Genomic DNA, 13991 nt, shown 5'->3' on the forward strand with positions numbered 1-13991 from the left:
GCGGCCTGATCGAAGGAAGAATTATAAAACGGCATGGATGGATGAATGCATGGATTATAAAACCGTACCGCTTGAAGCGAGGCGGTGGCGGGTGATACTTAGCTCAAAATAAGGTCAACTCCGATTACTTCTCCCTCCCACCTAACGGTTGCGTCAGCTCCATAAAGAGCTATTGGTGTGATCTGTGCACTCAATTTTGATCCTTTGTCTGATCTTAACGGGGAATTTTAGGCATTGAGATGGTGCTCCGGACAATGCCCAAAATGTGGTGAGGTCGTCCACGTGTTCCTGGAACCTGGTGCATTCCTCTAGGAAAAGGGCTGCAGTGCAGCTATCGCTATCTTCTCTACAGCCTTTTGGGAGGCCGGCATTGATGTGCTTCTTCAACTGCTTTTTTGCTTACTTGAGAACGCTCCCGATTACACCGGGGGAAAGATGGATGTTTTCTATATATTTCTCTTTCAGGAGTTGGACGCCCTGTGTATGCCAATGCAGGAATCCAGCTGGCGAGAGTGCCTGGTACGTAGAAAGCTGCTTCTACTAGGCTAGTGCGAACAGCCAGAGGGTGGCTTCACCTATAATCAATCACATTGATTAAATCTGTAATTACGTTTGATCAATACCATAAAAAGCACTCGCTTCTATCTCTTCCCCATTCTATTAGGAAAAGTACTGCAGTGGCATGTCTGCCACAGAGGCTACTTGTGCTGTGCAGTGCGAAAATTCCACCAGGTGCCAAATCTGGGGCAGTATCTCCAGATCTGGTACTGTGTCGTAGTGTGAAAAGAAAAAATCGCCACTCTGTTGCGTCGATGATCGTAGGTGTAAGCATGAAATGCATTTCAGAAAGCGCGCATTCCTTCTGTGGAGACGCGTGGACGGTAACAGCCGCCCTCGAGTATAGGCCCAGTAAGTTAGCGGTTGAACACGCCACCGCTGTCACCTGTGTCGGTACTTCGAGCAGGGCATATGGTGTGGTGGCCAACCACGCCACATCCTTCGGGGCTTGAGAAGCCGCCACTGTGAGGCGCTGCACTTCCAGCTTGATAACGAGACCGGAGGAATTCGCCGCTTTTGGCACTTTGCCTGTCGCCATGTACAATAGAGCGAAAACATATTACGAGCAGTATTTATCTTGAATCTGTTACAGCGTATATATAGTGGACGAAAGAAATAGCACTCTTAGTTTAGGGCTACCTGACGGTTGTAAATTTTTCTCTCGCAGCTGTTATTAACCCCGTCTGCCTCCAGCCCAAGTTTGTCGGTCTTTGCGATGGCTACTTCCCGCGCTACTACTTCAACAGCACAACCAAGACTTGCGAGCGATTCATCTTCGGCGGCTGCGCGCCCAATCCAAACAACTTCGAAACGCTCGAACAGTGCAAGAATACTTGCTGGGGTGAGTGCGACAAGTCGCTGTGGACTGAAAGGAAAACCATCCGCTCAATGCCAGCCTTAAAAGTGTTAATATTAACTTGTGGCCCCAATTGAGAAATATTGCTATGGCTCCCTGGATCACGCCAAACGCACTCGCGCAGATTTGAAGCTTTTCATAAAATCTGGTGCTTTATTTCTCTGAAGCAATATCTTTGAGTACAAGCAATCAGGTGTAAAACATACAGGTCGGCAATCCTTAGAATTTTCTTGGATCCAGCATGTTCAAAGAAAAAGTTTTAATCAGGGGCGAGTACACCGTTGCCGTCTATACGGCCTTGAGGAAAGCTTCTTCTGCACTCATTGCACAACGGTGAATATGAAATGACCGTACCGACAAAAAACAGGTATGGGAAGGGATATGAGGGGCTCATTATGACATAACATGAAGAAAAACATCAGTCACCAGAACGAAGCAGCTTTGAGAAATGATCTTTTTTCCAAATGTGTGCAGCATTTCATCGCTGATAAATGATTGCTTAGTAAATATAAGGAAAAGAACCACATACCGCTGGTGGGATACGTGCTAAGATCTCGGAATTTCGCGTCCGATGCTCTGGGAACTAAGCTGCCGCGTCGGCTTTCCAACTTACTGCTTTCGGAGATATTTATATTGCGTGTAACCTAACCTGAGGACCGTTCAACACCGCCTCCGTTTTACGTAGTGGTGTACGTCGTACGTCCTGTATTGCCGCCAGCGTCACGTGGCAGTGATCGGAATGAGAGGGCGGAAGCTGTTCGAGAACCCTGTTATGCTACCCGTGGCATCGAGACTACCATAACCAAGGCCGTTGTTAAGCTTTTGGGCCGACAAGAGAAGGAAATGGAGGGGTCCTTATGACTACTTATGGACGGAGGCAACATATACTAATAATAGTGATAATAATAGTGTAATTGTCGTTTTATAGCGTAAAGATGATTGATTAGATAGCAGAAGACAAAATACTTGAATCATAAGATTGCATCGTCAGGTCACATTGGCTCCTCTGTATGACGTGTTCTCGCTTTAGCACTTAGCCCGTTTTTAGATTAAAATAAGACTGCATGGGTGTTGAATTAAGACCACACGCTCACAACTTCAGAGCTGTGAGCCTGCATAGCTTAGTGCCGAAAGTGCTGGTGTTTTTAATCGCCTGCTGATCACTGCGATGCGTCAGTAGCTATGTGTTCTATTTACTCACGTTGCCTTTCCTGCGAGGGGCATAAAATTCAAATAAAGTAAATTGTTCCTTATGTTATGAATTTCTCTATGCAGCGTCTTTGAGCCAGAAATCTTTGGACCTTCCTGCGGCATTTGATGTTCCGTTCTGGCCTCGTAAGTATGTTTTCCTAAAGGATGCACAACATCTACTTTTTCTTAGAATAGAAGGTTCCAGTCCCGGCAGGTATGTTCACTTATGCGTTAAAGAAATGGTGCCAGCGTTCCGCGTAATCTCCTCATAAAACATACTCAGAAGAGTTGACGGTTTATTTTCGTAACTCGCTGCGCTCTGTTTTCAAATGTAGCTTTCGTATTAGTCTCACGTTTTTTACCCTGCGAATTTCTAGGTTGTATTCTTTTAGGCCCTATGCCTGGGAGAATGCCTTTCACACGTGCTGTCCGTGGTAGCAGAGTCAAGAGGAGTGAATTAGTACATGCTAGCTGCAGTATTTGGCCTTGCCTTGAATTGATCTTTGACGAATGATTTTATAGTCTCCTTCACTCCGAGTGCGTTTACAGGGGGCGAAGTAAAATTCGCGCCCTCTTTCCCGCAGCGATAACAGCAACCTATCTGTCGCTCCGGTGAGATTTACTCTCGATACCCACAAACGAAGTGGCCAAGACAATGAAAGCACGGTGGAGCGTGCTCATTTGCATCGGCCGATATTGGCTTGCTTTGCTGCGGAAGCTCGTCGCATATTATGTAGGGAAGGCAGAGAATATTTGAACGGCATGAAGACTTTAATGCTACCACAAGCTTAAAACGCGCATAAAATGTTTAAAAACGTTTAAGGCGTCGGCATTTATATACTCTAAACTGAACCACACCGGCAGTGGCCACGTCAGTGGATTACCTAGGTGGCGATGATAGTCCTGCAAGAAGCCGCCGATTGCTACAGTCGCCCGGAAGTTATATGTTATCGTTGACTATCAACGAATTTGAAATTACACGTCTGACGCCAGAATAGGCTAATTTGGAAAGAAGCACCTAAGTGCCATTCTTGCGCGTGCCTCGACTTTCCAGTTTGACCTGTAACCTCAAAGAGATTTCCTTTCACTGTCGACAGTAAAAAATGTCTTCTCGCATGCCTACGAGTGTTCTGGCGCCAGGACCTTATTCGGGTCTGGTGTGATCTGCCGATAGCAACAAATGTCTTCGACACTGAAGGTCCAAGAACGCGAGTAAAGCTCTTGAAGCGCGCAAAGAATAAGCTGGAACAGTCAATATACGCATGCTTGACAACTATCCTGAGCTTAAATCATTTAAGCAAAAGTTTCTGCGAAAGAAATAACTATATATCAGGTTGTCGGTCGTAAGCCATCATTTATTTATGGTCTTGTGAGCGCAAGTAATTCCCAAAACTGCCAAGCTTAATCATGTGAGGCCCGAAGGAGGGTTTCATGGCAGCACACGTCTCTGATCGATGAGAGTTAGGAGCTCTATGCTGCTTTGGAAAGCTGATTAAGATTGCTACAGAACTTCACGTCATACTGGCTATTAGTTACCGTAACACAGGGAGCACTCGTGGGAATTTTCCGCTTTCTGTTTAAAGATTTTATTAGTCGAATTTGTGGTCAAAGCATACAACCAAGTAAGAGTTGCTCTATATTAGCACATCAGAGAAAATACAGACTGGCAATTCCGAAATTAAGCATGCCAGAAAGCTTCAGAAAGCGTTCACATACACTTAGCATTGGTTTACAACAAAACTAAACAATTTTTTCACGCTCGCATTCAGTCAGGAATTTCATGATGATCTCATGTTGATAATAACTACAGAAAGTAATTTCTAGTTTACAGAAACTAATTTTACAGAAAGTAAATTACAGAAAGTAATTTTTCGCAGTAACAGGTAGGGAAATTAAATGTTCTCGATTGTCGAAAAATCCTTGTTGGTCAGATGAGAGAAAATCCTCAATATGTTCCCGACATTATTCGCAAGTTTTGCAACAGGACAAAGGAAAAAATGATGCCGGCGAAAAGGGCGTCTGCGTTCGTCTATATGTGAGCTATATGCCAGCAATGCGACCTTTCTAGATGGGCGTATCAGCAGCAACGCAGGATTTAGTATAATATTTTACCTGAGCTCTTCGAAGAGCTGTTGTTGCCCTGAGAGGCTGTTGGGTGAGCAATTTTTCAGATACTGAGACATAGTTTATTAACACATTAACACTCGAAATAGCCTTTTTTATCTGCACGTTCAGCCAGACACGATTCGGTAATAAAGGCAGAAGAATAACGTCCTCACGAAGAACAGGTACAGATTTTAAGCACAGCTGCCCCGAAATACCAAGTACCTTCCAACGTTCCAACATGCTTCTTGTGGCAATGCTCCAGCCAGTAAATATCATGGTTTTAATGCAATGATATCAATGTTTTACTCCAAAGTCAGCTTGCAAACACCAGCCCTAGTACTGTGGTGCGAACTACTGAGCTAGTAATCGTTTTGCTTTCGCAGTGTCGACACCCCAAGAGTGCACGTATCCGGCAGAGAGTGGGCCTTGCAAGGCGTACATGCCGCGTTTCTTCTACAACACTCTGACCAAGTCCTGCGAGCAGTTTGTGTACGGAGGATGTGGAGGGAATGCCAACAATTTCCTCACCTTCTCTCAGTGCGAGAATAAGTGCAAGAAGTTCCTGGGCGTGCTTCCTCGCGCTTGAATAAAAGGTCGGCAGTGGAAATATGAGTGTTCCGAGAGATGCCACATCTGTAAAAATAGTACGTGTAATTTGCCAGAAAGAAAACGAAATTTTGGAATCTGTCGCCAGTACACTCATCGGGGTTGACGGATGCTGGATTTCTCTATGCCTTTTTCAATAGAAATGCCAGAAGGACCAGAAGCATATGTGCAAAATAGGTATTGTATTAAAATCGAGCAGCATGTAACTTTTTCGCTAATTTTAAGACAGTAGAAAAAGCGAACCATAACTCCCATCTCTTTTATTATGCATTTGAATGCAAAACCCCTTACACCGCAACTTCACCGATTTCTGTGTTCCGCTCTTATAATATATCTGTACTCAGAACGAAGCATTTGAAAGCATCAAAGCGCACACTGTTTGACACAATAAAATGATTTCTGTTGGCACCCTCTTGCCTGCTGTTTGAAATTTTCTTTTACACGGGATACCAAAGCCTTTCTGTTCATCTCAGCTGCGTATGAGGGTACTGTGGGACTGAAGGTGTAAAATTTTTCCATCTTTTTTTTTCTAGCTCACGCTCGACGCCCCCAGGAACCGAAGAAACACTTTGCAAGCATTCACTGCTGAGCCATGATGTCTTTGCCGTTCATGGACTTTTATCTTCGTGAGAGGGCGGGGATCGAGGCGGTTTAGAGGGCAGTGAACGGCCTGATTTCAGTACTAAATACCGAGTACCCACTACACAGGGAGGGCTGTCCATCTTCCAGTGCGCAATGCCTATCAGTGTTTGAACTGAATGCCGACAAACATAAAAAAAAACAAAGCTGATTAGTGCCGCAGTAACAGAGGGAACACAGTACTGTGGTTCAAAGGCCACGGAATGGAGGCGAGGGTTTAAATTTTTGCAATTATTCTATGGTTCAAAAATGAGTGCCGTTTAAAAATGCGATGCTCACGCGCTGTCTTGAATGCCGATATCGTAATTTTTACTCAGAGGCGATCGAAGCAACTAGTGAGTGTAAGTAAAAGATTCAGAGTCAAATTTAAACACCGACAGTCAGGTAAAAGAACAAAAAATTTAATCGTCATTCCCACCGTATCCCCGGCGGCTCGGTTCGCCTTACATGCATTTCATAAGTTTCTCTGATCATATGTCGCATCGGCAGCGTGACATTTTCATCCGCCCGAGTCTGATCTTAATTGACGGTGGCAAACATCCACTAAAGATGAAGTTCGCACTGCTGGAATCCTCAGTGCTATCCTCTTGCTGGCTCCAGGTTCAGGCAAACAGGGAACTGCTGTGCCTCGCCATTTAAGACAACCTATCTGATTTCGTTTTCTGCACGATGCGTTAAATTTGTACGCGTCGTTATACCAAAAACCAATTTTTGTCAATAGTTACAGCCTGGATCACCGGCAAACGACGAAAGTAGAAATAAATATAAGTATTTTATCTTGAGGGTAAGATTTTTTTTATCTGGACGAATGTTGCAGGCATCTCTCTGGGCAGATGGAAGGAGGCACGTTTTTTGTTAATTGCGTGCTGCTAGCACTAGAACATCAAGGAGCATAAATTTGTTTTTCGTGCTACTTCAAAACAAGTGCTGGATTGACCGAAACAATGCTTAATATTTCTGACAGTAAAAACAGTCCGGTAATGTTTTACAATCAACTGTCACGCTACTGATTTCTATTGAAATTATATTTCCTCAAGCGCTTTGTGTATTGTACATGCTCGTTGCAGTGTGTACAAAACTTCTGTTTTCGTTAAGGTCTTTACGCATCGATGTGGCGCTTATGAACCGAAAGATACCAAGTCAAGAGAACCCGGCGGGTGGTTCAGTGGTTACGGCACTCGGCTGCAGGTCCGAAAGGCGCGGATTCGATCCTGGCCGTGGCGGCTGAATTTCGATGGAGGCAAAATTCTAGAGGCCTGTGTGCTGTGCGATGTCAGTGCATGTTGACGAAGCCTGGGTGGTTGATATTTCCGGAGCCCTTCACTACGGCGTCCCTCATCGATTGAGTCGCTTCGGGACGTAAACTCCAATAAACCAATATAAAGCGGTCCCACGCTGTTCAAATGAAACCAAAGAGACTACTGGCCGCAGTTACAGGTGCCATATCCACTACATGCAAAGGTCTTCAGTCACCAAGGCGCAGATTGCAAAAAGCCGACGCACAGCTTGCATTCTATCATGCCCCATCCCTGTATATCCCAGAATCTTTTTGCGGTATAATATTTGGTAGCTACAACAATTTCTGACTTGCATTTGCACTCGACATTTTCTGTTTATAGATGTGCCAGGTATTGAGCTGAACTTGGAGTTCAGCAGTAGCCCTGCTCGCCGGAGAGTAGAAACGCATTTATTAGTGTGGTGTGAACTTTTAGCTACTTATCGTTGCTATATATTCAGACTACAGTAATATGATGCAGGTAGCTAAACTACAGCTAGCTAAGGATTCAGATAACCGTAGTACGATGCAGGGTACAATTTTTATGGAACTATTATTCCGTAGGACTTCGCATCCTTCAGTACTATTTTCTATTCTGAAGCTTTGAACCGTGTACTTGGTAAATCTATGAACTCAGATCTCTGAACAAACAAAAAAGGAGCTCACAGGCTCTAAACGTTCCCCGAGTATCTCCCCGTGCAAACGAAAGTTTAGAGCCGGAATGAGAGCTATGCATTGACGTTGTACATACTGGAGACCAAAAAGCGGAGACCACTCAAGGTATTTCATGTGACGTGCAGGTTATTAGACGAACTACTACCCAAAAAGTGGCATTGGGTTTTGTACGAGTAGTTTGATTCAGTGAAAAGAGATGTTACGGATTTCAACAGCTTACTTCAAGCAGATTAATACCTATTGAAAAATACAAAGAAGTTAAAAAAAGAAAAATTAGACACCGAATAATGTGCTTATCAGACATTACCATAGCCGTAATATCGAATAGCATAATGACGTATACTGCTTCATAATACTGCCGCTGCCATGGCTCAATGGTTTTGGTGATTGGCTGCTGCTCCGAAAGAGGCGAGTTCTACTCCAGCCGCGGTGGTCACACTTCAAAAAAAAAAAAAACCAAAGATGGTTGAAGTTTTCTAAAGGCCTCTACTATGGCGTCTCCACAGCTTGAGTCGCTTCGGAACGCTAAACCTCGTGAACCAACCAACTTCCCAAATAAATCGTTCAAAAAAGGGGCAATAAAGAAAGAATGTCCTGAATTGGGTGGGTAATGTCGTCGACACACACTTTGCAGGGCGCTCGAACGGTGAGCTCTCTTTTGCTTCATTGCAGTCATCGGCGTCTGGTGAGCCTGATATCGCTTTCAAGGGCACGAGGAGTTAAACGCAATGCATGGGAATTTGCCTACACTACAAGTCAGGTTTAGAGCTTTAGGCGCCTCGTAAATGACAAAAATGTACTTCCTGATGCCCCGTTCAAGCGTTCCGCACAGGTGTGTCAATGACTGTACGATTTCGGTTGTCATCTCTAGGGTCAAAGGAAGGGGAAATACCAGAACGAAGTTTTTCCGCTGCCTATATTTGGATTTGTTTCGAGTGTTCCTCATTTTTGCTTTCTATTTCCTTCCGTCGCTTATTCTGTGCGCATCACCGATAATAATATAGTGCAAGTAGGCAGCCGTCATTGCTGATATCCAAAGCTTTATTTTGTAAATTTATCGTTTGATGCAGATTGTCCATATTAACTGATTTATATCTTTTCCCTCGCATTCGTTGATTTATTAGCTGCCTTATATTTCAGTTCTTCGTGCACTGCTCAATGAAATTTGTTTCAAGCCCATTTTTGGGGGTCTAGTAAATAACAAGAACAAGAGCGAAGGCCCAGCAAGGAAACCTGCACTAGCTGATGATGCAGTGCTGCTCTCCAGACAACCTAAATCTTTTATCTTAGAAGGTCTGTTGGACCACTGCGCTGTCAAGGTCGCACCTACCTGATCCCACTTTTCGCAAAACTCTTTCCGGCACAGTAGAAAAAGGAAAAACTGGTAGGCAAGGAAGTGGGGAATGCAGGCGCTTGTCGGTTCGATATTCTTCATCATGATACGCACAAAGCAGCGACTTTAACAAGCCGGCGGCAGCCTAGACACCTTTTGATTTTTCCTATACACGACCAGTGGCCACACAACAGCAGTGATATGCTGTTCCACCTCCTACCTTTATTAAATGTCACTGCGCAATAATATTTTGGTCTTAAAACATAACCTAACAGGTCTACAAGGTTAAATGTGCTTTCAAACAGTCAAATGGAGTTCCGAAAGCATTTGTGTGTCTAGCGGTTTGCAAATATTTGCAGCACGAGATTCGCTTACAGCTGCACCAACTTTAACGGACATGTCAGTCCATGGAGTTTACCACAAACAAGTATAGAAGGACAGAAGGAAAAGTTAATTATTACAAATATTAGGAAACAAAGTTTAACTGATTCATGATTTTCGGGAACAGTGTATGCCCTTTTCTGCTCGAAATTGAGACTCTGTTGCCTAGATAATCCTCAAATAGCCCATTACTACCTCCCTCGTATATGAACTGATGGAACGTTGGCCATGCTGAATCACTTTTTGACCCGCAAAACTGTAATCTTTTCGAAAACCACGGAGAAAGCGCACATAAACTAAGTCAATTAGCCTGCCATTCAGATATTCTGGCCTTTGTTCGCGTTTTTACTCATATATGGCGCCATGAAGCTGTTTATTATTGGTCATGCTTTGACATCTGGTGGCCTTGACGTTCGAAAGGAGCGCAAACCATGAGGAGAGCTCGCGCTTGGCTTGCTGTTACGAATCTGCTGCATAGGACGTCTTCATGGCGTCCAATCTAGTGGCGCGAGCAGCGTGCATTCGTTCCCATTTTACAATTCCGGCAGCGCCCGCCGCTCTCCAATCTTACAGTTTCGATGGCGCCATCGCAAAGTAGTTACTTGTTACAAACACGATCCAATCGTGCGCTCCAAGGGAAGAAAATGAGCGAGTGTCGTTACCGGAAGTCTCGAAAGGCAACACTTTTGGTTCAAAAACTTTTCTCACTTTTGAAGCATTGTGCTTCGAAAAAATGACATTTATGTTAATTCGTGCCACGAGTATCTGAATGTAGCTAGTCTTTGTTTCTTTTTTTTCACTGTGCATTTGAGCACACTGGCTCGAGCAATCGCACTTCTCCCTTGTGATTTTTAAATCACAAATGCTGCGAGAATAACCTTCCGTCTGCTGGCAGAGTTTCACCTCTACTGATTCTCTACTGATACGTCCAGAATCAGACTATTTGCGGACGATTGTGTGCTTTATCGACGTATAACCTGTAACACTGACAGCCAGCCACTGCAGTCTGATCTTGAAGCGATAAGCACATGGTGTTCTAATTGGTTAATGCCTTTAAATCTTTCCAAAACTAAGCTCATGTCTTTCACCAACAAGCCACGTATTCCTACCGCCTACTTTCTTGATAACAATAGTGTAGAATTCACCACAAGTTACAAGTATCTTGGCATTAACCTTCAATCCGACTTATCATGGAATCATCATATTAATCTCACTCTTGCCTCCGCTAACCGTACTTTCGGACTTCTCAAACATAATTTAAAAGAGGCCGCGACACATGTAAAAAAACTAGCGTACACCACATTAATCCGTCCGAAACTCGAATACGCGTCTGCCATTTGGGATCCTCATCAGAATTATATCATCAGTAACATCGAAGCCCTGCAAAACCGTGCTGCGCGATTCATCTTTTCTGATTATTCATGTTACACCAGCGTCACCTCATTGAAGACTAAAGCCGAGTTAGATAACTTAGCACTGCGCCGAAAAATTTCCCGTCTATCACTCTTCCACAAGCTTTATCACCATCCTTCCCTTCATGATGAGTTCTTTCAGCCACCGCCAGTTATCTTTCCACGTCGCGATCATCCTTGCAAAGTTAAACGCATTAACTGCCAGTCATTCCATTATGCCTATTCTTTTTTACCACGCACAATAACCGAATGGAACGTTTTGCCATCAGAAATTGCCACAGAATCTGATCTAAATAAATTCCAACATCTTATGCACTCATGTTTCAACAACTAAAAAGGTATTTTTTCGAACGTTCTTTCTTCCGCCGTCTCTTCTTTTTATTTTACATTTTTTGTTTTGTACTTCAGCGCACCTTTTCCAGTGTCGTCTTTTTCTTTTTCTAGCGGTGCTGTTATTTATGCTCAAATTCTGCTGTTATGTGCATTGTTGCGACCCTTTCTGTGAATGCCTATTTATGATTAATATTTTGTGATTTCTTTTTTATTTTAGAGCAATATTTTTAACCTTATAACAATGCTTTGTACTTACCCCCCCCCCCCATGTAATACCCTCAAATGAGGGCCTTTGGGGGTATTTTGAATAAATAAATAAATAAACAATGCAATAACTACGACCAGAAAAAGGGCGTAGCATTTAAATCCTTCCTGTTCTGGCTGCGAAGTGGTGTTTGGTGTTTAGGGGTGTCCATTTATTTCCAAACAATACGCTATGCACAGTCGGAAGAAGGCCTAGCTTAAGTCTTCGTAAAAATACATCGATACCTGCGCCTCTGCCAAAGTATTACAATGAAAAACTGAAAGGAGAGAGATGTTTTTGGTGTAAGCTCATGTCTTGGCACAGAAAACAAAACAAGCAGATAGTTTTCTTCACGCAGCACAGAGCAATCCTTTTTTTTCTTCCATTTTTGGTGTCCGTTGTTTAAGTATTTCAAAAACGTGATGAAAATAGGCGAAATTGAAAAGAAGTTACAATGTAAATAGGCTCTCTGACTCCAGCTGTGCACACGCTTTAAACATAGCTCTATTGTGCGCTGTCACAGAAGGAGCAGAGATGTCACAGCACACAATGCGCTTCCAAGTTCTTGGTATTTGTGTAGAAGTAGGTTCCTTCAAAACTGCGCGAATTTTACATAGCAGTCAATTAACGCGAAGTCACCGGGTCACACCCTGAAAACGATATCGTCGGATCATCCATAGTTTTAGCTGGCCTCATTAAGAGATGAACTCATGGCATATTCAACTTCTAGTTTCGCTATCACCTGAGAAACTGGCCAAATAGACTTATCATATGATGTTCAAAGAAAGTGCGGTGTTTTATTACCGGGAAAGTTGCACTTGACATCTATATTCTTAGAGGTGCGCAGGCTTAAGTCCGGCATTGAGTTTTTGGCAGTGGTATTATTAGCTGTAATGGTCTTGGATTGAACAGTGTATCTAGTTCGGGGGGCGTACCTAAAAATATCCTTTTGTATTATTCACTGTACTCCCACAAAAAAGAAAAACTGCCGATAAGGTCTGAGGCCACCTACTTTCTTCGTGAATAATAAATACTGGGAGTCCAAATGAAGCACGCTTTTATTTATCTTCACGCTCGCAGATCAAGACGTCAGTGAGAATAAAGAAAGAATTATATCTCAGGGGAAGTTTCATACTCAAAGTTCTTCGTACAGGATATATAATAATGTAAGATCACGCGATTGCCTCCATCAGCAATCTAATTTTCACCATTGCGCCTGATGTCGTCGAGACTACACGCGGCGGAGCTGCCGTTTTGAGAGATTGGCACCTGTATTGTTAACGCAATAAAAGAAATTCGGGGGCTACGGAACGCTGCTTGACCTTAAATGCCACTAGCGTAATAATGTTCTCAGAGCACAGGTGTTAAGCGGCTGTTCCTGGTTTGAAAAGCGTTAGATAGTGGCGCACGCATCACGCAATCATCTCCTAGTCACGTGATTTTACGAGAAACGGTGAGGCGTCCGAAAAAGATCCATAAGCCTATCACGTGGCCAGCGCCATCTAGGTGTTCCTGCAGCGTGACGTCGCAGTGAGCACGCTAACCCCCTAGCCAGTTTCCCGATCACGTGTCTACTCGACGGATCTGACTCGCTGAACTCTGAGCGCCCCTACTGAAGGAAAGCACACATCGGAAAAGCATGCAACAGCTGCGCTGATCACGTGCATTATTGGAAAGCATATTCGCAAAGTCATTTTACACTTCGTTTTTTTTTTTCTCATGAAATGCTAACTGCTGAATTCTATTGTCACCTTAAACTCGTCCCACATACGCTCTGCGCATTGCAGGAATATGTTAACTTTCTTTTTCCTGCGTGAAAAAGTGGCAAATATTTTGGAATTCTGCGTAGTTGATAAATACAGGCGGATCTTGAGCGAAGGAAACCTCGAATGAAATAATACATAAGATTTTTCAGGTTTCTCATTTTTCAGGTTCAGGCCATGCCACTCATTTATGCTATATTCTTGCAGCCGCAAACAAAAAGTGTTCAGCACTTGAGGAACACATAAGAGCTATGTGTCCAAAGAGGTCAGCCTGCACGTATTTCACGCTTGCTTCGGGTTTTTCCGTAAAGGCAAGTTCTAAAAGCAACATTTTCTTTTAGGAATAATTTCCAAGCATTTCCTATTTTTTCTTTTTATTTTCTTGTCTTTCAGTATATATATATATATATATATATATATGTATTTCGAGAACTTAATTATTCTTCCAGGAGTATCATGCTTTTCCTTTGCCCTGACAGTCGTTGGTTCTCGTAGTTCGTGTGCTTGTACACACACCACTTATAGCAGCTTACAGTGACCCTTGAGAGCGGCACTCAAAGAAAAATAATGCCCCTCAGCAGCAAGCCTTCCACCGACGGCCTTTGCTGAATCGCGGTT

General features: G+C 43.5%; 1 long non-coding RNA gene across 1 annotated transcript; it reads left to right on the top strand.

Annotated features, from left to right (window-relative positions):
• Positions 1-470: 470 nt before the first annotated feature.
• Positions 471-2722, top strand: LOC149333120 (uncharacterized). Its single transcript, XR_016285288.1, has 3 exons — positions 471-519; positions 1226-1399; positions 2690-2722. It is a non-coding gene; the product is annotated as an uncharacterized LOC149333120 (long non-coding RNA).
• Positions 2723-13991: the final 11269 nt, after the last annotated feature.

Source organism: Amblyomma mixtum, chromosome 8 (genome assembly GCF_055824585.1).
Source record: "Amblyomma mixtum isolate Tamu chromosome 8, ASM5582458v1, whole genome shotgun sequence".
Classification (NCBI taxonomy): Eukaryota; Metazoa; Arthropoda; class Arachnida; order Ixodida; family Ixodidae; genus Amblyomma; species Amblyomma mixtum.